The sequence below is a fragment of the Fundulus heteroclitus genome, chromosome 16 (genome assembly GCF_011125445.2).
Source record: "Fundulus heteroclitus isolate FHET01 chromosome 16, MU-UCD_Fhet_4.1, whole genome shotgun sequence".
Lineage (NCBI taxonomy): Eukaryota > Metazoa > Chordata > Actinopteri > Cyprinodontiformes > Fundulidae > Fundulus > Fundulus heteroclitus.
Window position 1 is genome coordinate 32,941,473 of NC_046376.1, and position 24,273 is coordinate 32,965,745.

General features: G+C 41.0%; 2 long non-coding RNA genes across 2 annotated transcripts; both read right to left on the reverse strand.

Annotated features, from left to right (window-relative positions):
• Nucleotides 1–1,015: 1,015 nt before the first annotated feature.
• Nucleotides 1,016–8,133, reverse strand: LOC118566434. The gene is made up of 3 exons (XR_004933007.1): nucleotides 8,115–8,133; nucleotides 2,775–2,871; nucleotides 1,016–1,034 (listed from the first exon to the last, which is right to left on the reverse strand). It is a non-coding gene; the product is annotated as an uncharacterized LOC118566434 (long non-coding RNA).
• Nucleotides 8,134–8,738: 605 nt separating this feature from the next.
• On the reverse strand, nucleotides 8,739–20,903 carry LOC118566427. The gene is made up of 4 exons (XR_004933000.1): nucleotides 20,832–20,903; nucleotides 9,394–9,447; nucleotides 9,177–9,272; nucleotides 8,739–9,066 (listed from the first exon to the last, which is right to left on the reverse strand). It is a non-coding gene; the product is annotated as an uncharacterized LOC118566427 (long non-coding RNA).
• Nucleotides 20,904–24,273: the final 3,370 nt, after the last annotated feature.

The following is a 24,273-nucleotide window of genomic DNA, read 5'->3' on the forward strand; positions in this document are numbered from 1 at the left end:
AACAAATTGAGAGTTTTGTTCTCTCTAGTAGAGTAAGTGACAAACTGTTGAAAAGTTGGAAGTATAGCAGAAAAAGCAAAACATGATTAAAATCACCAGATATTGTCAGAAACGCATTTGGTTGTTGTGTCTGTAGCTTATCCACAACAGACCTGTTGTTCACCAGCACCGCCAATCCACCATCTTAGCTTTTTCCACTCTTCTTTAAATCTCTGTCTGCTCATATGGTCAAAAAGCCTGACAGAAAGACGCTAGAGTTGGGAATATGATCCCGTAGCCATGTTACAGTGAAACACATAATTCTGCATTCCCAATATCCCAGCAAGGTCCTTGTTAATGCTGCTACCAGACCAAATGCCCTTTAAGCATTAAAGGCATCGGGTCTACATGCAAAGTCTACGATGGGTGTGCCTACAGTTAACCTGTCTGTACGGGGATACATAGCCATATAGCCAGTAAGAGTGCCCATGCTGGACATAAAGTAATGCGTTATTAGTGAAAGCAACATTGGTGGAAGCCTTAGAAAGCAGAGCCTTAGTTTTGTTATTAGTTAAATCATAACCAAATCTTTTTTCAGAAAGGAATTGTTCAAATAAACAGCATTATCTTACCAGTATGTTTGCCATTGCAAAGTGGACAAGTTTCAGATACCATTTCTCGTGATATTGATGTAGTTGATGGTGATCTTGATGATGTCGTAGGTAAAGATTTTGATGATGTAGTTGGTGAAGATGTCGTCGACATTGGTGGAGATGTTGATGCAGTTGGGGGAGATGTTGTAAATGCATTTGGGGGATATGTTGATGTATTTGGGGGAGATGTTGTCGATGTAGCTGGGGAATACGTTGTCGATGTAGATAGTGGAGATGTTGTCGATGTAGCTGGTGGAGAGGTTGATGTCGTTGGTGGAGAGGTTGACGTAGTTAGTGGAGAGGTTGATGTAGTTGGTGAGGATGTTGATGTAGTTGTGGAATACTTTGTCGATGTAGATAGTGGAGATGTTGTCGATGTAGCTGGTGGAGATGATGTTTGATCTAAAAATCACAAACATTTAATGAAGTTCTAAGACATGAGCTTTGCTGACAAAAACTAATAAAAGGTACAAATAAAAGAAAAAAAAATCTAAAAAATAAGGGTACTATAAGCCCAAATTGAAAAACACACTTCACATCATAACTTTAAAAAGATCTAACTGCAAGTTTTCCTTGACATGACATTTTTTTCTATACATGCACAATACAATGTACAGACATTTACATTCTTTTTCAATGTAAAATTATTATATAACAAACAATACATTTGCAAAAACAATTTTTCCCCCTAAATTACAAGATTTTTAAATGTGTTTAGGTTTGGTAACTAAACACAGGGAGGCCTTATAGCCTTAAGTTTTCTTTATTGAGTAAATGATGAAATGCTGCTAATGCATCCCTACCCTCATCTCTGATTAACCCTCTGAGCTCAGTCCTCATTCACAAATGTCTCAGTGGTCTATTTTAACAGGGTAATATGCAGCAGGGATGTGAGGAGAGCATGTACAATACAAGATTTCCATATTTGGGATTTCACTTTCCCTGGGCTTTACTTTGACAGGAAAAAGGTCCTGGTTTGAGGGTAGGAGTTTTCAAGAAGCCTGGAGCTTTGCTTAAGGGGTGAGGTTCTGTGCTGTAAGGCTAAACAGTCCACCAAAAGGGGGCTAAAGGAACAGTAAGGAGATGAGGGGTTTACAAGCTTATCGATTTTATACCCTTAATTTACCCTTTATACCAGATGTTTCTGGGCGAGAAAGTACGCCTCCAAACTGTGCAGTCAGTTCAAAGTTATGAGCCAATTTTGATTCTGTATTTACTTATCAGGAGCAGTAGAGACCAGCTGACAGGCTGGTATAACTGGGTAGGCTGCAGTGGGAAACCGCACTGCTGCAGCGTTTAGTTGGCCAGACAGTCTGTGATTTCCTGTTGTGACTGAAAAGTGAATATAAAGTGTTCACTGAGATTGTGGGGAATATCTACAAGTATCAGATATCAATTGGGAAAGTCTTGGCTGAATGTCTTCACCGTTTTAAGTTAATTATTAACTTTTTTTGCCAAAGTTCTGTTTTTGGACTGATAATTTACTACTAATTATCAAATAGAGCCCTTTATTTTTCCTGGTACAAACCAAATACATATCCCTAACACTGACTTATCATGTAAATCAAAACTGATGGACTGTGAACTCGTTTGCTATTTACAAACCATGAACCACGTTTGAAGGGGGGAAAAAAAGAAAAGATGAAGGGCACTTCAGTTTTCTTGACGCAAATGTGCATGCTGTGTTTAATTCAGACCCAAGATTTAGCAAGGCTTTCTCATTTTACACACACTGAAAGTTTTGTCGCAGAGTGCACCAGCTGATCAAACCACTGTCTGTTTTGTGTGTTTGTTTATGCTGAAAAGCTGGGAACGTCAGCCAGCATCCCTGTGTCACCGTGGCAAAGCCTGTGGACACTTACTAACTACAGGAGACCATCCCCCAATTCTGCTGGTACCCAACAACTGGTTGACGAGCTGAATGGTGTCTATTGAAGGTTTTAAAGCCCACACCGCACATAGCTCTCTCCTGTTCCAACACCATCTTCAAACAGTTACCTCCCCAACTGCCATGGTTTCCTACCAAACTCCAACCCCCCACATCCACCCTTTCAGCGGCAGAAGATCGGGAAGGCTCCAGGCCCTGAGTGCATCACCATCCTGGCTGAAAATATGCATAAAACAGCTGGCCCCCATCTTCACCAGATCACTAGAGCTGTGTGACAGTCCCTCCAGGCTTCAAACACACCGCTGTCGCCCTGTAGTGATGAAGTCCTTTGAAGGACTGGTGTTGGCCCACCTGAAGGACATCACAGGACCCTTGTCACACCCCCTGCAGTTTGCATACAGTGCAAAAAGGTTAACGGATGATGCAGTATGTCCTCTAACATCACAAAACTCCAAGGACATATGCAAGGATCCTGTTTGTGGACTAAGGTCGGCATTAAACACCATAATCCCAGACATCTTAGCACTAAACTAAGATCAAAGAAGAAAATCAACAAGAGGGATCATATGTCTCCAATTTTAGCTTCCCTTCATTGGATTCCTGTTAAATCAAGTATAGAATTTAAAATTCTTCTTCTAATGTTAAAAGCCCTTAATAATCAAGCTCCATCATATATCAGAGCTCTGATTACCCCGTATGTTCCTAACAGAGCACTTCGCTCTCAGACTGCAGGTCTGCTGGTGGTTCCTGGAGTCTCTAAAAGTAGAATGGGAGGCAGATCCTTTAGCTATCAGTCTCCTCTCCTGTGGAACCAACTCCCAGTTTTGGTCCGTGAGGCAGACACCCTGTCTACTTTTAAGACTAATCTTAAAACTTTCCTTTTTGACAAAGCTTATAGTTAGAGTGTCTCATGTTACTCTGAGCTATCTCTATAGTTATGCTGCTATAGGCTTAGGCTACTGAAGGACATCAGGGTCTATCTTTCTCACTCTACTAATTTCTACTGTTCTCCAGTCTACTGTTCTCTAGTTTTGCATTGCATTGCATTGCATTGAAATGACTGTTGTCATTTCAGCTTTTAACTTTTTGCTCTCTCTCTCTTGTTCTTCATAGTAGGTACTAATGTGCTAATGACACAAAGCTCATCGTTCTTATCTAGGATGGTGAGGGGTCGACCTACAGAGGGGAGGTTGATCAGCTGACTCTCTGGTGTGCCAAGAACAATCTGGACTCAGTTTAGTTCAGTTCAGTTCAGTTCCTTGACTGTCCTCCCCCAAAGGGGGAAATTTGTTTTGCAGCCATGCATTCAGACATACAACACAACATAAAAATACATGAAAGATAAAATAATACATCCAAACACCACTCCATAAAATACATTATAGACCAGTTCACTGCTATTGTTTTCATCTGGGTTTTTTGTGCATGCGCGCCGGATTGGAAGGCAGAAGGCAAACACATAGCGGGCGCAAACAAAGGAAACTGACCAGTTTTCGACGTATTTTTCTTCTTTAGATAACGTATCACAAGATCGTTTTAAGAGTAAGTTGATGGTTGATATCGGGACATAGGCACCAGCAACCCCCGCGACCCCATGAGGGATTAAGCAGGTCAGAAAATGTATGGACGGATGGATGTTCACGCATGTTTGTGTAACAGCAGAAAGCGGAGTCGGACACAGACCGCGCCTCAGCAGAGAGGAAGACCCGCCCGGTAGGTTTAAAAAAATTGTTCACAAAGGATTATTTTGGTGTTTTTGTCTTATTAAAATGGGTGGGGGTGTCGGCGACATTGCACCGTACACACAGAGTACTAGCGCGTGTGAATAGGGGCGTAATGCAGCAGCTGTCTGGTGCAGCCTGCTGCTGCTGCATCGACTCCGTTTCTCCCGGCCCCGTCTATTGATCGCCACCTCCCCTCCGCCGCTATTTCAGTAGAACAATGACCCGTGCAAAATTATGTAGTATTTACCGGAGATGAAGTGTAGACTGCAAATTCTGCCGGGGTATGATGGCTCTCCCAGTCGATTGGGATTGTCTGCCTGGGTCCTTCTTCATTGAAAATATCCATTTCTTTTGTCTTTTGTCTTTCTTCTTTCTTCGGTAAACGAAAGAAACGTACATCCAACGATTTGGAATGCCTCTGTGTGCAACCGGGAGCACAACAAGTCGTAGGCATTGTTTAGATTCCAAAAATAAACTAACTAAAAGCACGCTCTAATTCACCCGTTTTGTACTGATAGAATGTTTTTGCCTACACTACCCTATTGGAAGAGACTATAAGTGGCTAAAAGTCCAGATTGAGAAGGTGGTATGGGGAATGCAGTATGTGGTATGGCAAATAAAAATATAATTTAAGGGGAGGTTGGACAACCCCAATTATCTTATTTGTTGCATTGACATTTTATTGAGACTACATTTATTCTGGACGCATAGATTTACAAATCAAGCACCCATTGAAAGAGTTAGGATAAATTCAATAAAAGATCTATAAAAATGGCTCATGATCCTGCTATTCACAATAAAGGCATCTAACATCCTCCAAAAGTGCAATCTCTGCTGCCATTTTTTACAGATTGTATCAGTGTTCATATTAAAGGCCAGCTTGTTGTCAACTGTTATCTGGGTACCATTGTACCCAGATATATTATGTGCTCCTTGCAGGGGAAGGAAACTATGGTGCTCAATGGAAATCAATCTTCATATCCTTTGGTTTTGCAATGTTTAGTTTCAAATTCTTTTTAATACATCATTCAACAAAGTTGTCGACCACAGGCCAATGTTCAGTCTCCCCAACCTGCAAGTGGCTGATGATTACTGGGTTGTCACTAAATGTCAGGATGTGTTGGTTTGGATATGTGTATTAACATTCATCTATGTAAAGAAAAAAAGAGGGGGGACAGAATATCCAGTGGAAAAGAGGCAGTGATATATGACCATTTGTTTTTACCTGCTGAGGTCTAAGCTTTAGAAATTCCATAAACCAGGCTACTAAACCAGGACCAATGTTAAACTGTGTTAGAGGTTGATGAACAAGAATTTTATTATTATTATTATTATTTATTTTTGTACTGAAGGAAGATGAAAAGTCGATAAGAGTCTTGCATGAGTCTTTGAATCTTCAAAGACGTTTACAGAGCAGATTAAGCAGAACTCTATATGCGAACGGCATCAGATCCTATTATTTATCAACTTGATTCAGTAATACCTTCTGAATAAGTCTTTGAAATGCCTTCATTACTAGTGATGTTAGGACTATAGTATGGAAATCATTTAGCTTTTTAGGTGATTAAAGGTAACCTGACAACAGCCAGCTGCATGTATCGCTCCGCCTAGCTCCACTCACATACATCTGGGACACGGCCATAGGGATTGCCTTTACTGAAGGCTGGGCCTTATCAAAACTCCTTGCATATGATTGGATAAACCACTTGTCTGTCATCCTTATCGACGTGCTATTTCAACCACTCACACCGAAGCTAACCTGTGACGCTGATGAGACCGACGCAGGAAAAAAAAAACTTTTTTTTTTTATGTGTTTGCGGCTCTAGTGCAGGGTTTCCCGCAGCGCTCTCTTGGCGAGGCGGCCGCGGAAAACGTGTCGTCCCTCTCCCCCGCTCCGCGAGCCGGTCCGCGGAAAACATGTCGTCCACCCCCCCCCCCAGCGGAAAATGTGTCGTCCACCCCCCCCCCCCCCCCCCCGCCCCCCGGTCCGCGAGTCGGTCCGCCTCGCATAAGCAAATTCCTGCGGGAAACACTGTAGTGGCACACCTTTTATTGACAGTAAGCTGACAGGAAGAGGGGGAAGACAGGGGGCAAAGCGCCGCGGGTCGGAGTCGATCCCGGGCCGACCGCGTTGAGGACTAAAGGTCTCCTTATATGGTTCGCGCTAACCGCTAACCGCTCCGGGGACGCGTCCGCGTTGCGCGTCCGCGTACGCGCCCCGGAAAACAAAACTTGCCAAATCCGGTCGGGAGAAGGGCGAAAACATGGTTTCCACCAACAAAAGCCTTAAGAGCCGTTCTCTGATGTTCTTTTTAATGAAACAATATTAGGTAGATTGGACAACACGGAAGAAATAGCAGCATCAATGCTAACGCTTGCTTCCTCGATGCGAGCCGCCATTGTTGTTGGAACCTCACGGTGGCTTCTCCACTACGTCACATCCATGAAACACCCGCCCTGCGTCCTGATTGGCCAGACCAAAAATTTGGTTGGGGAAATCACTTTCAATCAGCCGTGTCCCAGATGTATGTGAGTGGAGCTAGGCGGAGCGATACATGCAGCTGGCTGTTGTCAGGTTAGATTAAAGGTGGCTCATCACCTGAAGAATTGGATGGAGGAATGGGTCATTATTATTTCAGACTCTGACCCGAAAAAATATACTAGAAATGGTTGAGGTTCACTGCCAGAAGGCAGTGACATAGAAATTCGCTCTGGATGCAAGTAGTCACCTTCAATGGTAACCTTGTTGCATGCGTCACAGCTTCAATCTCTTTAACTACCCAAACCGTCTCAACAACCCCTGCCTCTTCCTCTACTTGCCAACACTTCACTGTCATCAAGATGTATTCGCTGCAGTCCTGGAGGATCGGGCTGACACCTCTACTCCTGCCCAGGCATCTCTGACTATGTCCTAAGCCTCGTCTCAGGCCTTATTCATGGCCCAAGCTCCGGAGCCCGCTCCTCGTCTCTGTTGAGGGTTCTTGTGGCCCCAGTGCAACTCTCTCGGGTTCCCCAGAGCTCATTTGCGGGTTCCTCTATTTACAGGACCAGTCTCCTCATATTCTTGGCGTCCTAGTTCCTCCTGACTAGTCTCCATGGATGGGCGATCTTCACACATGGCTCTTCATGGGGTCTCTTAGCTGGAGTCACAGGACTCCAGGTGAGGCTCTCTATGGCCTCCCCCTGCATACTGTTAGGTTTACAGATGAGGCTCACCATGAGTTATCTCTACTTCCTGACTGTTCTTCAAACAAGACAGCCCATGGGTCACTGCAGTCTTGCTGCCGATCCCAGACCTCCTCCACCACTACTGGACCTGCTGAGTTTCTCCACTACTGGTGTACTGGTTACCTCCCACAATTCCTCTGCTGAAAGCCCCATCCATGCCAGAATGGCTTCTTTGCTGGATCCAGCATCCTCTAGGTATGCCTCCTTGAAGCAACGACCTGGTTTCCACCCCAACACTCTTTGCCTCTTTGGGCCGACCTCTTCCTCTCTGCTTTCCAAGATTGTTTAAGGACATCATACTCTTATTGCACGTAAATCTTTAAATATGAAGAGAGGACATGAAATACAGCCACATAAGCAAACCAACAAAAAAAAAAAAAACTCCAAAACAGTGGATGAAACAAATAACTTAAGACAGGTCAGATTGAAAAACTTTCTCTTGAGTTGAGCCATGAATAAATTCTAAATATTTTTTCTAAATGTTGTAATCTTCAGTTTGTAAAAAAAGCCAGGGTTCTCTGAATGGAGCGGTTTGAAACAGATATATGCTGTCTCTTTACATCTACAACTGTAATCCACATTTTGTTGTATTTTAAATACAGAAGGTAAAACACTCAACTAAATCAAAAAACTCAAGCTTACCATGACTCAAAGTGTCCAATAAATTTGCCACGGTTTTGATTTCAGCATCTATAACATACATTACAGCAGTTTAGTTCATTTACAAATCTATATCATCTTAGTATTGGCAATATTAGTTTAAAATGCATTGCACTCACTGAGTCCATCACATTCTGAAAGGAAAGAAAGTCAGAAATATAAATATTAGTGATTTAAATTGCAATCAAAAGGCTATACAATATAAGAATACCTGTAGTATTCTGTTTGTGACCAACACCTTGGCAGAACATTCTGGGATTATTAAAGTATTTCTAAGTCTGATTCTGATTTCTTTTTCCAGACCACAAGCCATATACTGCATGTCTTTCTCTCTCCGCCATTATTCCTGTCTAGCTACTAATGGAAAAAAACCCTGCTACTACCGTAAAGGAAAAACTCAAAAAGACTGGAACGTAGAGCATCAAAGGACAATATATATTTCCAGGTCAGTTGCAATAGGGTTTAAGTTGAGACATTTAAACCATTACATTGTAGATATGGCTGTATATTATATGTATAGCATCGTTGTTCTGCATGAAGGTAAAACTGCGACAGTGTCAAGTCGTTTGCAACCTCCGACAGGTTTCCTTCCAGGATTGTTCTGTATTTGCACCATCCAATTTAAATTTCACATCCAAATTCAGTTCTGACCAATCTGACCATAGTTCATAGTGCCATAGCTGATTCTCTTCAACATTCTTTGATGCACATAAACACATGCTCTCTGTCTTAGTTTCACTCACAGAGCAGTCTGGTTTTATCAACACCTCAAATAATAAGCTCTAATAATAATAAACTCTAGGAATGATTGTTTCTTACCTTTTTTAAATTCAATGGATTTGTTGGTTAGTTTGACCAGCAAACACCAGAAGTGTAACATATAGATTGTTTCATTCATTGCAGTTTTCTGACCACATGTTTTATTCGGGTTAATCTAAAAACAAAGAGAAGGATTATTTTGTCACAAGCATCTTAAAAACACGGCAAGTGAAAAAAAGACAACCTCTGAGATTTTGACATGTTATAAGACATGTGCTCACTTACGCCTTCAAAGCAATCTGATAGAATGCAAGCGAAAAGGTTTTTTTCGCTACAGCTTTTGCCTTTTACCATTTTCAATAAAGTGCATTCTATGACTTCCTGCAGAAAGGAAAGGATAGGTGCACACTATTTAAAATGTATGTAAATGAAAAACACATTAAAATGTAGTGAATGTTTTTTCACAGGTTTGCCAAAGTTACTTATTGCATTACTTAGTTACCTTGGAACTGTTGGCACTTATTAGGGAAATGCGCTCAGTCATAGATGTGTTTTTCTGTTGAATAAAACATACGAATTGGTTCAATTCTTTGAGACAGTACATACACCTTATCATAAACATACATTTTCATGCTAAGGTAGATACCATTATGTAGTTTAAAAAACTTCACCAGTGCTAAAGGTTTTTATATATTTACACACACACACACACACACATACAAACACACACACACACACACACACACATATATGATGTCTTGAAAACATTGAGAAGACTCAATGCACATGAAGCAGCGACTCCCAACAACATATCGGAACAGAAGCTTAAAGACTGTGGGCCTCAAAATATACCAGGATGGATCCTCAAAGACTGTGCTGACCAGTGGCTCATATACTCATAGACATACTTTTTAGCACCTCACTGGACCATGCTGTTGTCCCTTGCTGTTTTAAGACTCCAACCATCAAACCAGTGGCCAGAACCCCCACAAGTTCAAAACTGAACTGTTATCTCCGTTACACTCACTCTGATCCTGATGAAGTTCTTCAAGGAGCAAGTGTTAGACAAAATCATCTAGAACCCTCTGACAAGACATTGAGCTGCTTCAAATGCAGAACCACCAGATTCTACAATAATTTATTTCCACAGGTTGTTAGATGGCTAAACTCCTGTTATGCCATCACACCATGGCTAAATTGTATTAATTTTGAACAATGTGTGACATGGGGAAAGAGTAGAGAAAGGACCAGAAGTTTTTCACATCTACAGCCACCAAGGATCCGCCTTCTCAGCAGGGTCCATGCTACAAACCACTCCCCACAGACAAAAGGTGAGAGCACTTCTGACCAGACTCTCAGACGACCACTTTTCTCCTGGAGCCCTCAAGGAGAGGGGGACTGCCACCTAGCCTTCACCTTCTTCTGCCTGAGACAAAGGGAGGAGAGAGCGACTGGCCTGAACCATGATGGGCCCTCCCCGGGGCCTGAAAGATGCACAAGCCAGCACCTGGGAGAGATCCCTCTTCGCTGGAGGATATAACCAGGCAAATCAGAGTTAAGTCTTCTGTCTTAACTTCAGCGTCAGGCGCAGGAGGAAGAAATCTGTCCATGCCAAAAACAGCTTTGTTTATTTCTCTTCAGCTGTTACAGGAAAGGTGACTTGAGACGGCATCCTTTACCCACTTCCCACGCTGAGAGAAAGAGGGAGCTGAAATAGAGACTGCATGGAGCATTGGTCGAGGCCTTCCCCCCCGACCACATGTTTCTGCTTCTAGGCTGCTAAACAGACCAACGATTTTCCCTGCTTTTCCATTGTCCTTCCTTGGATGGCCAAAGTGGACCGGACTCACCCGAGGCACGACAGGTTGGGCAGAGAGACCAACGGGAAAGGTTACACGGTCATTTGGAAATGTTGGTGTAATGCGTCCACATGGTGTTTTTTTTTTCACAAAGAGCTAACGAAATTAGCTCATGCTAGCAGTCGGTATCAGGTCATTACTGGTATGTTCGAATGTGTTTTATGGTTATAACAAAGGTTATCTCCACATGGGTTCCATACACTGGTGGTATATTTATGTTTATGTTAACCAGCTCACTCATTATGACTAAAAATGAAGCTGCAGTCTTTGAAGTTGGCGGCGAAAGTCCACTGGCCAAAATGCTATTAGCCGGTAACCTCCGATTTCCAATTATTCAACACAATCCGTTTTAAAGCATAAGGCTTGTTCGCTTCGCTCTGCCATCGTTCAATAGTGCTATAAGCCTTATTCCCGCATTAATATGGAATACTAATGTCAATTTAAAGGCGTTTTGGTTAACTTAAGGAGTAACAGATTATAGCTCACAAATGGTAGAATCGCATTAATAAAAAAATGTTTTGTGTAACTTGGGATTTGCATTGTGAATGGGTTGAAACACATACCAAATGTTGTTCTGAATTAGCTGTTATACGGCTGTTAGATAATCTAACCTCAATTCACATTCTTTAAGATGAACTTTGGTTCTTTAACTCAAACTAAATGTTATTTCATCAAATAACATTTTGTTTACTCAGGATTCACATTGTGAATGGATTGAAAACATGCTGAATGTTGTCCTTAATTAGTTAAGCTAATTTAACTCCATTCCATGTTTTTCTTTTCTTTTTTTTTTGGGCTTTTTCGCGGCTCTAGTGGCTCGCTTTTTTTACGAAGGGAGGGGGTTGGAAGAGGGGGAGAGACATGCGGCAAAGGACCGCGGGTCGGAGTCGAACCCAGGTCGACCGTGTCGAGGACCAAGGCCTCCGTATATGGGTTGTGCTACCCGCTGCGCCACGAGCGTGCCCCATTCCATGTTTTTCTTAAGACAGATCTGCAGTGAACTATGATTCACTGAATTATTCTGATTATGATCAACCACTTTCTTTTGTCTTTTGTTTTGGTTTTGCATGTAAATAGTTCCTTAGCTTAGCTTCTTTTATCTTCATTTTGCTTAGTAGTTTAGTTAAGTTTCACTAGCCTAGTAGAGAGGATTTGTTATTTGAAATATAGTGTTAATTCAGATAAACAGCATTATATAGTGATGTTCTCTGGACCTTCATTTTATTTCTGTTATTAAATTCTTGAACTTGAAGAGTAGTTGTCACTCCTTTATTCTATGTGTGTGCAGAATTTGCTGTTAAAAGATTGCTAGTGCTCGAATTCATCCCTTTCAACCATTGTCCTGATATCAGCTTAAGAGCTGATTATCACCAGACAATCTTTAACAGTTATTTATTAAACATTAAATAACTTTAAACAGTGTACAATTGCACAACACTCCCAACAACCCCCCACCCCATACATACAAAAACTAGTCACGTTAGTCACGTTAACTGTACTATCTACACAATCATATGATCCGTTCATTGCTGCAATACATCCTGCTGCTACAAATACTCGCTATATTCATATTGTCTTACAAATAATTTTTCTCTACATAGCAAATAATTTTTTTGATACGCTGCCACATTCCTGACAAATACTTATGTTTATGATGTTTCTCTGTTATCGTCTGTTTTTACTCAAAACCTTGCAAAGAAAATGCTCTCAAATGTACATTGTGATCTCTGTTAGTGCTGTCCATAATCAAGCTGCGGCCGCGCTGCATTTTGGGAAAGCGGCCAGTCGTCTGCTCTGATGCAGGCTCGTTTACGGGGAGGCAGGCCTTGGCCAATAGTTGTGAAGCTTTGCCGGTGACACCGCCCCCTCCCCCCCCCCCTCCCTCCCTGTCATCGTATTAACATTAACGGCTGCAGACAAACGGACCAAGTGGAAAAAGAGGAAGTAAAAAAACACCAAGTAGAAATACACCAAGTGGAAAAAGAGGAGTAAAAAAATACGAAGTAGAAATACATGAACTGGAAAAAGGGGAGAAGGAAATAAAAAGGGCAGGCTAAAATTCTGTAGGTAAAAAAACAGTTAGAAAAGTTAGAGGCAGAAATAAATCTGTTTCAGAAATAGAAGGATATTAAAATAAAATTTAAAAATATTTATGGTGGAGGAAAAACAGGCTTTAAAAATGTTGCTATAAAAACACGAAGTAGAAATACAAGAAGTGTAAAATGGGGAGAAGAAAATAAAAGGGCAGGTGTAAATCCTTTGGGTAAAAAAACAGCTAGAAAAGTTAGAGGCAGAAATACACAGTGTTGGGGGTAACGCGTTATAAGTAACGCGTTAGAGTACTCTTATTCGTTTTTTTCATTAACGAGTAATCTAACATGTTAGTTTTGCAAATTCAGTAATCAGTAACTCCGTTATTTTCCTAAATAAGCACTCGTTACTCCGTTACTTTAAGAATTTCCCTCGATAAGGAAAGTGAAGTCCCTGCTTTTCTGCATTTAAAATGGTTGGGCAGGTTGCGCTGTGCGTCTTTGTTCTGAGCGTCGTTTCAGAAAAAACGGCTGATCTACACTGAGTAGAAAGCTGCTACTCTGAGTAGTTCTTCCTCCCTTTGTCATTCTCAGCCAGGCCCGTTTTCAGAACAGATGATATTAGTCAGGTAACTAAACACAGCTGCTTGCATCTGTACCCTGCTCTTTGCCTCTCTCTCTCTCCCTGTGTGTGTGTGTGCGCGCGCACCTGTGTGTGTAAGCTACTTGTGTTTGTACCCCGGCAAGATGGCCGAGAAGACAGCATTTGATTCTTGGAGGTAAGCAAATTATTTTGAGTTAAAGGTATACTATGCAACCGGGGTTGATTTTCCAGCGAGGCTCCCCCCAGAGGGCGAAAGTAAAAGTGCACTGTCGTAAAGATGCTCAGCTGTTCTGGTTTCTCAGGCGCGGTTGTTTTGAGCTTAGCAGACAGGCGAACGCAACGAAAAGTGGAAAAAACGGCAGTACAAACAATGACTAACACAGTGAAAGTATGAACATCAAGCTTCCCGCAGCGCTATCTTGGCGAGGCGGCGGCGGCGGCCGCCTCGCCAGTTTTTTTATTATTATTATTATTTTATGTTGGCAAGACGCTACCGCCGCCGCCCTCGCCAAGCCGCAGCGGCCGCCTCGCCAAGCCGCGGCCGCTGCGCCAGTTTTATTATTATTATTATTATTAATATTATTATTTATTTATTTTAATTTTTTTTTATCTTGGCGAGACGCTACCGCCGCCGCCTCTCCGCGGTAGCGTCTCGCCAACATAAAAAAATAAATAATAATAATAATAATAAAACTCGATATGCTTGCATGTTTATTTGACGTTAACACGCGGTTCTTTGTTGTTGCTTTCACGCGTGCATATAGTTAATGGCAGGGCAAAAACACAGAGTTCTCGCCGTAAAGCAAGACCGACTGTGTGCGGTCAGAGTGCTCTTGCAATTGCAAGTGCGGTATTTCCCCCACAGACCACCAGGGCGGCCGAGAGAAACCTTTGTTCGACCTGAAATGACTCATTTAATCATCCAAAACGGTATGGAACACATTAATTAACTGAAAAATGTTGCATAGTATGCCTTTAAACAGCGAAAAGGACAAGAACATGGGTCCGGCAACACCGATGCGTCGGCGCATGAGTCGAGCTCGTAGAGCAAAACCTGTGTCGATGCGCGTATGCCAGGGGTGTCAACATACGGCCCGCCGAGCAATGTAGTCCGGCCCGGTGGCTAAATGCATTATATTTTATTTATATTATTTATTATATATTTTTTTTCAGTGTCCTGTCTTACAATGTGGCAATAAGAATTGTTGTCTTAATGCCAAAAAGAGCTCATCAGATTTGACTTTCACAAGTGGAGCAGTACTGCTTTTGCCATAGTGCTCCGCTTGATTTATGAATTTGAATAGTTTTATTATGATTCATGCGGGGAATATCTCAAATGATATGGACACTACAAAGTAGGAGAGCAAAGAAAGAACAAGAAGAAAAAAGAAAAGGTGAAAGAAAGAGGAGATAAAAGGAAGAGAATGATAAAACAATTATTGAAAAAAACATGTACTTCGTTTAATTGAAAATCTGCAGTTCCTATATTGTCCACGAGGGGCGCTGTGTTTTAATTAGCAGATTAAGCTTCAGGTGTGGAGAAATTTAAATCATTTCTTAATTTTTATCTGTTTGATGTATTTTGTCATGAAGGACAGTGTTTTTAAGTTCCAAAAAATGTGAATAAATGTTTTTCAACATTGTATAATCACTGTGATCAGTTCTTATGCATAATGCACAAGTAAATGTTTAACTGAGTAAAAGTATTGTTGAATTGCACATACTTTTCTTAAAAATGCTGAGGTTATTCATAATATATTGTGTAAAAGTGAAATTAATTTAACATAAAAATCAACAACAAGCCCACATTTATTAGTTCTATTTAATCTTGCAATGAGTTTACTCATGTGGCCCTCTTGAGATCAGATTAAGCGGTATGCGGCCCCTCAACCAAAATTAGTTTGACACCCCTGGCGTATGCGCTTCGTGACCGATACAGGAACTGTTTCAAACTGTTTATGTTCCTTCTGAACTGCGCGCGTGTGCATTCGCGCACATCATCTGGATTCAGCGTGCACAGCAAAGCTATGCTGCACAGTAAATAAAATCCCAGCTGAACTGTAAACAAAATAATAACTAGAAAAATTTGCATTTCCTGCGAAAATGCACTGTGAATGCAGATAGCTGAATGATTGAGCAAAGAAGATCTTTGAAGAACAGAAAAAATAGCTGAAAAGCATGGAAGAAGTTAAAAAAGTTGAAGAATTTGAACATGAAAGAACAATAGCTGAATGATTAGAAGAAGAAAAAACTGAGGGAATGGCACCAAACATTTCCTAACTCATTCTAAACACTGAATCGTTTAACAAAGCAGAAGTAGAATTTCAAACTTGAATATACTGTAGCCATATGTGGGCCTGCATTTCTAGGAGTGAAAGGGGTTTCGCCCCCCATTGAAAAGCATTGGATGTTTGACACCTCATAACTTGGGGATGCTTTATGCGGCGTAGGCCAAATTTCTTGTGGAGCTTTCTCTCTAAAGGAAGTACAGACTCTGTGAAGCAGAAGTTTGTAAGAGCTTCCTAGGGCTACTCCCGGTTAGCATCATGCTAACCATTAGCCGCTAACATGGTTGTGTTCAGTATCACCGTGTGATGGTACTCTGTTAGTTTGGTCCAAATCCTGTACTGGGAAGTGCCTCAAAAAAGGGGTGCCAATACTTAATGTCACCAAACATCACCAAAGTTCATGGGTGAGATTGGCCTCCTCTGGCAACTCAGCCTCACCACATCTGGGCCCAGAACTCAACATTTGACCAAAATGGTGTGTAGCGCCATTTCCCACAGCTGGGTGGTGCTGTATTGGCCAATTGGGTCGTGTCTGGGCATCATGCCAGGTCCTGTTGGAAGCATGTGAAATCCAAAAAGTGACAGAAAAGTGGCACATGGCTGATAATCACTTGAAAATTTTAAAATGTTAAGAGGAAGCGAATTTCAGAGTCCTACATTAATCACAGCCACTGCAGTGGGTGTCGAAAGTTGCCATTCTATCCCAATGGAGCCTGTCCCTCTGGTGAGCAGAGTTCCGTCGTCATGGAAACTTGCTCACACCTGCAACGGGCCATTCTACTGAAGTACAGACACTTTGCTTAGAATAAGTAGAGAACTTGGAAATGGAGAAATGGAGAACTTTGACTTGCACAACGCTCCATATCTCCCGATCCATAAATGGTAGAGACGTAATTTTTTCTGCGTTTATTTCTTAACGGATAGGGGAAGAAGACTTGCTATTGGTTTTTGCTGGAAATATTTTAATAAAGGTGTAAAAAATTACGATATAAAGGGGATTTTTAAGGAATTTCAAAAATCCTCTAAAAACGGTCCCGAACAAATCGCTCTAGCTGAAAAGTATAAGAGATATCAAAATAATTCTTTCACTGTGAGTATCAGCAGGCTATTGAGGACTATGTTGCTCATTTTCATGTTTGTACAAAAATCGGTGTAGGCACAGCAACGATGTAAAAAAGTGGATCATGTGGAAAAATGCAGCTCTAAAGTGTTTTTCAGGATTTTGCACATTCGCTACTCCCGAACAAATTGTTCCTGCGGCAAAATCGTAACAGTTATCCAAAAAATTCCTTTTTTTGTGAGTGCCAGAAGGGTTGGGACATTCATGTGTGAAAGTCTCATGCCTGTACATCAAACAGTTTAGGAGTAGCGACGATGCGAAAACGTGTGATGTTTTGGATTTTCAGACGTCATTTTTCAAAACCGCTCCATAGGAAATGAATGGGTGAGGTTCCGGGTTTGTGTCGCTCTGAGGTGATTTGCAAAAAATCTATAAATGCTACACCAATGAGGGTTACATTTCGATGTATAATTTATGTAGATAGGTTGAAGATTGAGCGAGTGAGAAGAAGTTGTTCGGAGAAGAAGAATTTGTTGAATTTCTAGAGTGTGCACTCTATAACTGCCACCTTGACGACCATAGCAACGCATGTTATTTGCTGAATTTTTTGAAAAGCCAAAATTATTTTAAGGAGGTACTATATGAAAATAGTAAAAGATATGAAAAAGCTGAAATATACCATAATAGCTGAAAGATATCACTACATTTTAAAAGTTGAATGGCGTTTCTAGCTGAAAGTAGGCTGAAGCAGTAAGCTGTCAAAAAGCAGCTGAAATGAGCGGAATTTTAGTGAATTACATTCATTTCCTATGGGAGAAAAAAAAAGCTGAAAATTTGCAGAAAAAGCTGAATATTTTCAAAGTTGAAAAGTTAAAAGTACAAAAAGATATAGCCATCGATTCCACAAGAAGCTGAATAGTATATAAGTTGAATGGTTGGAATTGGACAAAAACTGTAGGAGGAGAAGCGAATCAAACTTTAAACAGTAAAAACGTGAAAGAGGATCTTAATAACTGTGAATGCCTACTGCATTCACAGCAATAAAGAGAAACAGGATCTCAAGAACTGTGAATGCAGTAGGCATTCACAGTAATAAACCCCAGCCCGACTCAGTGAGCACCAGGTGCTGATCGGAGCGCACCGCTGATTGATGGGTTGGGCAGACGCAGGCCTGTATTAAGACAATGTGGTGCCCCTGGGCACTATACCTCAAAGGACCCCCCCCCCCCCCCCCCCCCACCCGTGCTGTCCTCCGGTCAAAAAACATCAGACATAATCAAGGGGATTTCTGTAATGTAATTTACTATTTACTAACTTACACAACTACATGTAGGCATATGAGCAGTGAGCAATATTCAAATATCTCATTTTAAAATTTTGAAATAAAAAAAATCTTGATTTATTTATCATTTATTATTATTGTGACATCAGTGTTCACAAAACGAATAATGCATGGTCTTTCAACAATTTCAAGTAGATAATATAACAATTTATGAAAAATATATTTTTAAGCATGTGTTATGTGGTGCCCCCCCCCCCCCCCCCAATGTTGGTGCCCCTGGGCACTGGCCTACTGGCCCTTATGGATAATCCTGCCCTGGCAGACGCCTTTATGGTTGGGCAGGTTGCGCTGTGCGTCTTTGTTCTGAGCGTCGTTTCAGAAAAAACGGCTGATCTACACTGAGTAGAAAGCTGCTACTCTGAGTAGTTCTTCCTCCCTTTGTCATTCTCAGCCAGGCCCGTTTTCAGAACAGATGATATTAGTCAGGTAACTAAACACAGCGCCCGACCGACCATTGAACGTGAGCATGAAAAAAATCCCGATCACTGGAACGCAAATAACGTGATTCACCATGGCAATGACAGGATATAAGTTTGGAATTGCGCATGTCCTGCGAGTAGAATTAGAAATATTTAAAGAAGGCATATGGACAATATTAAACCATAAGAAACAATGTCGTTGCTGCTGAAAACCGCAACAGAAAATTGTTGAAAAAGTCAATGCATGCACGATATGAAAGTTATGTGATGGAGAATTAAAGCTGCTTTCACCACACTTCACTGTTCAACACATAAGGGGGAGTATGTGTGTGTGTGTGGGGGGGGGGGGGGTGGGGGGGGGTGCATTGAATGGACATGGCAGCAAAAAATTTGTAAAAAAATAAATAAAAAAGACAGAAACGAAAAAGTAACGCAATAGTTACTTTTACTGGTAACTAGTTACTTTTATAGTGGAGTAACTCAGTAACTCAGTTACTTTTTGGGAGAAGTAACTAGTAACTATAACTAATACTTTTTCAAAGTAACGTACCCAACACTGGAAATAAATAATTGTTTCAGAAATATAAGGTTAAAATAAAATAAAAAGAAATATTCATGGTGGAGTAAAAACATGCTTTAAAAATGTTGCTTTAAAAAATACGAAGTAGAAATAGACCAAGTGGAAAAGGGGAGAAGGAAATAAAAGGGCAGGTGAAAATCCTTTGGGCAAAAAAACAGTTAGAAAAGTTAGAGGCAGAAATAAATCATTGTTTTCAGAAATACAAAGGTTAAAAATAAGTCAGCATAAAAGCAAGAAGAAAAGTAAAAATAAAAGTGTAAGTTAAAATATATATTTTTGATGAATAATTGATCAATTGTTGAAGAAATATCTTCTTATTGTTATTTTTTCACAAATTATTAGCTACCTTTTCAAGCAATTTTATATTATTATAAATTATATATTGTCTTAATATATATAAACATATTTATTTATGTGTGTATTTTTAATTATAGCATGATTGGTCCTCCATTGATTTCAGACCTGAAAAGGATTTATGCTAATTTGATACTCTTGACCAAAAAAGGGGATAAGACATTTGAGGTATGAAGACTTTTTGCCTCCTTCAAGTTCAGACATAACAATTTCAATTCTTATCAGATATATGGAATATATGAATAAAAGCATTTTTTCTCTTAAAATACACATACATGTCATAACGTAATCTGGCGCAAACACCCAAAAATCTTTATGTCATACATAACTTTTACACTATAACCCTGTGGCTGGTGATTTTTTTAAATACAAAATTTCTCTGACAAAGACATGTACTTGCATGTGGATAGTTAAAGGCATACTATGCAACATTTTTCAGTTAATTAATGTGTTCCATACCGTTTTGGATGATTAAATGAGTCATTTCAGGTCGAACTAAGGTTTTCTCGGCCGCCCTGGTGGTCTGTGGGGGAAATACAGCACTTGCAATTGCAGGAGCACTCGGCCCGCACTCACAGGCTCAGTAGTCTCGTGTGCATCGCGAGAGTCGGTCTTGCTTTACGGCGAGAACTGCTACAACGCCCCCCAGTGAAAGGCATGCTTGTTGCTAGATTTGTGCAGTTATCATGGCGGAACTAGCGAGAAAACAGCGAAAGCCCATGTCGGAGCAGGCAAGAAAGAGTAAAATGGCTCTGGACAGAGAGAAGAGGTCGTACACGGGTGAACATCGGGCAAGCTTTTTCCCGAATTGTGAGACCTAAAAGGAAAAAAAGGCTGCAAGGCTGACGCGGACCTCGCGTTTCTGCTGATGCGATTGTAAGTATCATTGTAGGGTTTCCCTCACGCTACCGCCTGGCCAACATTCCAAAAAAAAAAAAAAAAAAAAAAAACTAACTCCATATGCGCGCAAAGCTTGTCTCCCCCCCGCTCCGCTCATCCGGTAAGAAAATTCCTAGGAGAAACACTGCATTGGAATGGTTTCTCTCTCTGTGTGCATGTTCATACTTTTACCGTGTTAGTAGACATGGGTGATTCGTTTGCGTTGCCTGTCTGCTAAGCTCAAAACAACACCCCCTGGATTGACGGAGAAACCAGTAGAACAGCTGAGCATATTTACGACAGTGCACTTTTACTTTCGCCCTCTGGGGGGGAGCCTCGCTGGAAAATCAACCCCGGTTGCATAGTATACCTTTAACTACACAGAAAAATGTCATCACACAACACCTCGGTTAACTTATACTTATGCAAAAAAAAAAAAAAAAAAATCTTCACATAGAAAACATTTTTAATAGTTTTGTTCAAGTTAATGCATTTGGCTAAAGAAATTAATTGATGTTTACGTACCATGTCCTGTAAATAACCATCACACAGCCATTGCTGCTGCTCCTTTGAAAGGTCAATAAGACTTAAAAAAACCTAGAAAGAATGTAAAAAACACCGTTGTTATTTTTATTTTCATGTCACAAAACCTGACAAACAACAATAACATTTATTAAATTAAGATACAACCACAGAATCTGGCATGTTGACCCTCTTTGTCATCCTTTACAAGTCTGCCTAATTAGCCAATTCCAAGGTGCCTTCCATTTTTCAATATTGCCACGAAAATTATCAAGCTTGTACCTGACTGGGAAAAATAGGGCTTCTTTTCATTTCCTTTTTCCCTGATTTTGAGTTGCCTTACAGTCAGAAGCCTTACCACATTTCTCAAGACATTTAAACATTTAATGTCCAGTGACCCTGAGTTTGTTCTCAAGAAACATGTTGACCCATCTTTGATTTGGCAAACACAGACATGCTAATATAAACCACAAATGGTGTACAACCGGGCTATTCAACTGGCACCCTCAGGCCACATCCGGCCTGAGGGGGGATTACAATCTGGCCTGCAAATGGCTTCCAAGTAACAATAAAAAACATTCGGAACATTCATTGGATAACACCGAAGGCCAACTACATGGTTGAACAATCATTTTCTTGTACTCTATGGGCCCAAATATAAGGTAAGTTTCAGTTTTGTCTTTAACAATCCACAATCAAAGGAGTGTTATGGTGTATGCACCACTAAATGCGAATTTGGTGGCCCGAGCAACAGATTTACTGTTTTTGTACGCAGGCAACCCAATTATTAAACTGAACACAGAAGTCTGTGTTCTAGCATGTTTATCATTAAAAGGAAGGAGGGTGACAGGGACGACTGACAGGAATGGCTGACCATAGCACAAACTGATAGATGCAGGTTAACCAAGTGATGTAGGCAGAACCAGACTTGATGAGAAGATGCAAGCAGCAGCTGACTTGACCAGGGTTTGTAGTAGGGGTTGGGTATTGCCAAAGAAGTCACGATTCGATTTCAAATCACGATTCACATGCCATGATCTGATTCTATTCACAATACTTTAATTATTGCGATGCATCGCGATGCATTGTGATATTTTCACTGAACACTATTAGAAAAAAATACAGCCATTACCAGTGGCTGACTGGCTGTGTATGATCTGGATAGTGTCTTCAATTTATACATAATTGAAAGAAACTGAATTCATACATAGCTGTGATACCTCCAAACGACTTTTGGAGGTATTGCCATGAAAACAATATTACTGTTACTGGACCACAAATATTACTATTACTGGAGTGGACCACACTGAAAAAAAGTGCTTAGGATTTATAAAACTTAAATAACAAAATAAGGATAATTCAGTGCCGTTTACATGGCCTCAGTGTTCCTTTAAAACCAATGAAGTTGTATTCCACTTGTTTTTTGCTGATGTTCGCCAACCATTCATGCAATTTTATTTATAGACCAGTTCATTGTTATTGTTTTTGATTTTGGGTTTTGATGGTTGTTGGTATCAGATTGCCAGATCCGTCCAGCAAAAGCCTGAAGGGATGGAGCGAGTCTGTGAAATGCTGGCCAAGTGTTCCGTACGGCAACATATACAGCTGCCTTATAAACACGGCAGGCCAGTACAGAAGAGAGAGCATGGAAGCCATGACATCACTGAACGGCTACAATTATTTTATATCGGGACATACGCACCAGCATCTCCCGCGACCCCATGAGGGATTAAGCGGGTCAGAAAATGGATGGATGGATGGATGTTCAGACATGTTTGTGTAACATACGAAACCGGAGTCGGGACAGGACAGCACCCTCAGCAGAGAGGAAGACCCGCCACCGGTAGGTTAAAAAAAACATTGTTCACAGAGGATTATTTTGTTTTCTTTGTCTTATTAATCCATTTCATAGACTCATGCCAGAGGGTTTGCATACATTGTACATGTACGTATATTATTACGAAACGAACGTTTATGTCTTGACTTAAATATACATCCTAATTTTTTATTTATATAATTATTTAAGTAGAACAATGGCTAGTGCAAAATGAAGTTGTATTTACCCGGAGATGAAGTGTAGACTGCAAATTCTGTCGTGGTATGATGGCTCCCACAGTCAATTGAGATTGTCGAAGTCGTAGTAGTTGTTTAGATCCCAAAAACAGTACGCTCAATTCACCCCGTTTTGTCACGCTGGTAGGCAAACAATGTACTGTTTTTTGCCTACCCAGCGTGATCCGGATGTAGCTCGTGACGTCACGCGTGAACCACTCTATTGATTTTTTTTAAATTAATTGCTCCACTTGTGAAAGTAAAATCTGTTAAGCTCTGTTTGGTATTAAGACATCAATTCTTATTGTCACATTGCTAGACAGGACACTGGAGGGAAAAAAATACTATATATATATATTTTTAAATAAATACAATTATTAATCAATACTTGCTGTCAAGAATCGATGCAGTAGATTGTGAAAAATTAGAATCGCGAATGCATCGTTATGAGGATTATTTTGCACACCCCTAGTTTGCAGGCAGGACCAGACTTGACAAGAAGACTGCCGACGTGTTTCCCAGCGAGACACAGAAATCTCAAGAACAACCTTTACCAGACGGTTGACACAAGCACAAGTACACAGACCAGAGGTCAGCAGGGCAATACCAGGTCCAGAGAGATAGGCTGAGCAACAAGGCACTGGGAAAGACCACACGTGGGCAGCAGGATCAGATGAGACGCTCTGGCACTTGGAGCCCAACCAAAACCGGTATATGTAGGAGAGTGAAAAGTCCAAAAACAAAAACCCAAATCGTGATATTTACATGTTTTTCTTATGTAGTGATGTACTGATGCAATGCGATGCAAAGCAAGAAAACAGGCATGTTTCTAGTGATCCAAAAGGTTTGATTTCAGCGATTAAAGCTAAGCCAGAGCGATACAACACCTGCAATGGATGTGAAGCAACAGTGGCCAGAGTTGAAAAACAGGACTTTTGTGTCTTGTCGCGTTGTGACAATCAATCAGGAACTGGATGCGGCTGTGGACGTGGGGTGGGTGACGGACTCCAGCAAGACAAGCTGTTTTCATTCAGCAACAAGCTGATAGTGGCCCTGCGGTCAGCCTGAGTAGTTATGACTGAACCAATTATTTCTATGACACAGGTCCAGAAAGGTAACCTGACAACAGCCGCTGCATGGATCGCTCCGCCGTCTCTCCACTCACATACATCTGGGACAACCGCCATAGGCATTGCCTTTACTGAAGGCTGGGCCTTATCAAAACTCCTTGCATATGATTGGATAAGCCACTTGTTCTGTCATCTTTTTATCGCCGTGCTATTTCAACTCATCAACCAGTCACACCGAAGCTAACCCTTGACGCTGTAGGAACCGACGCCGGGGAAAAAAACCTTTTTTTTTTTTTATGTGTTGCGGCTCTAGTGCAGGGTTT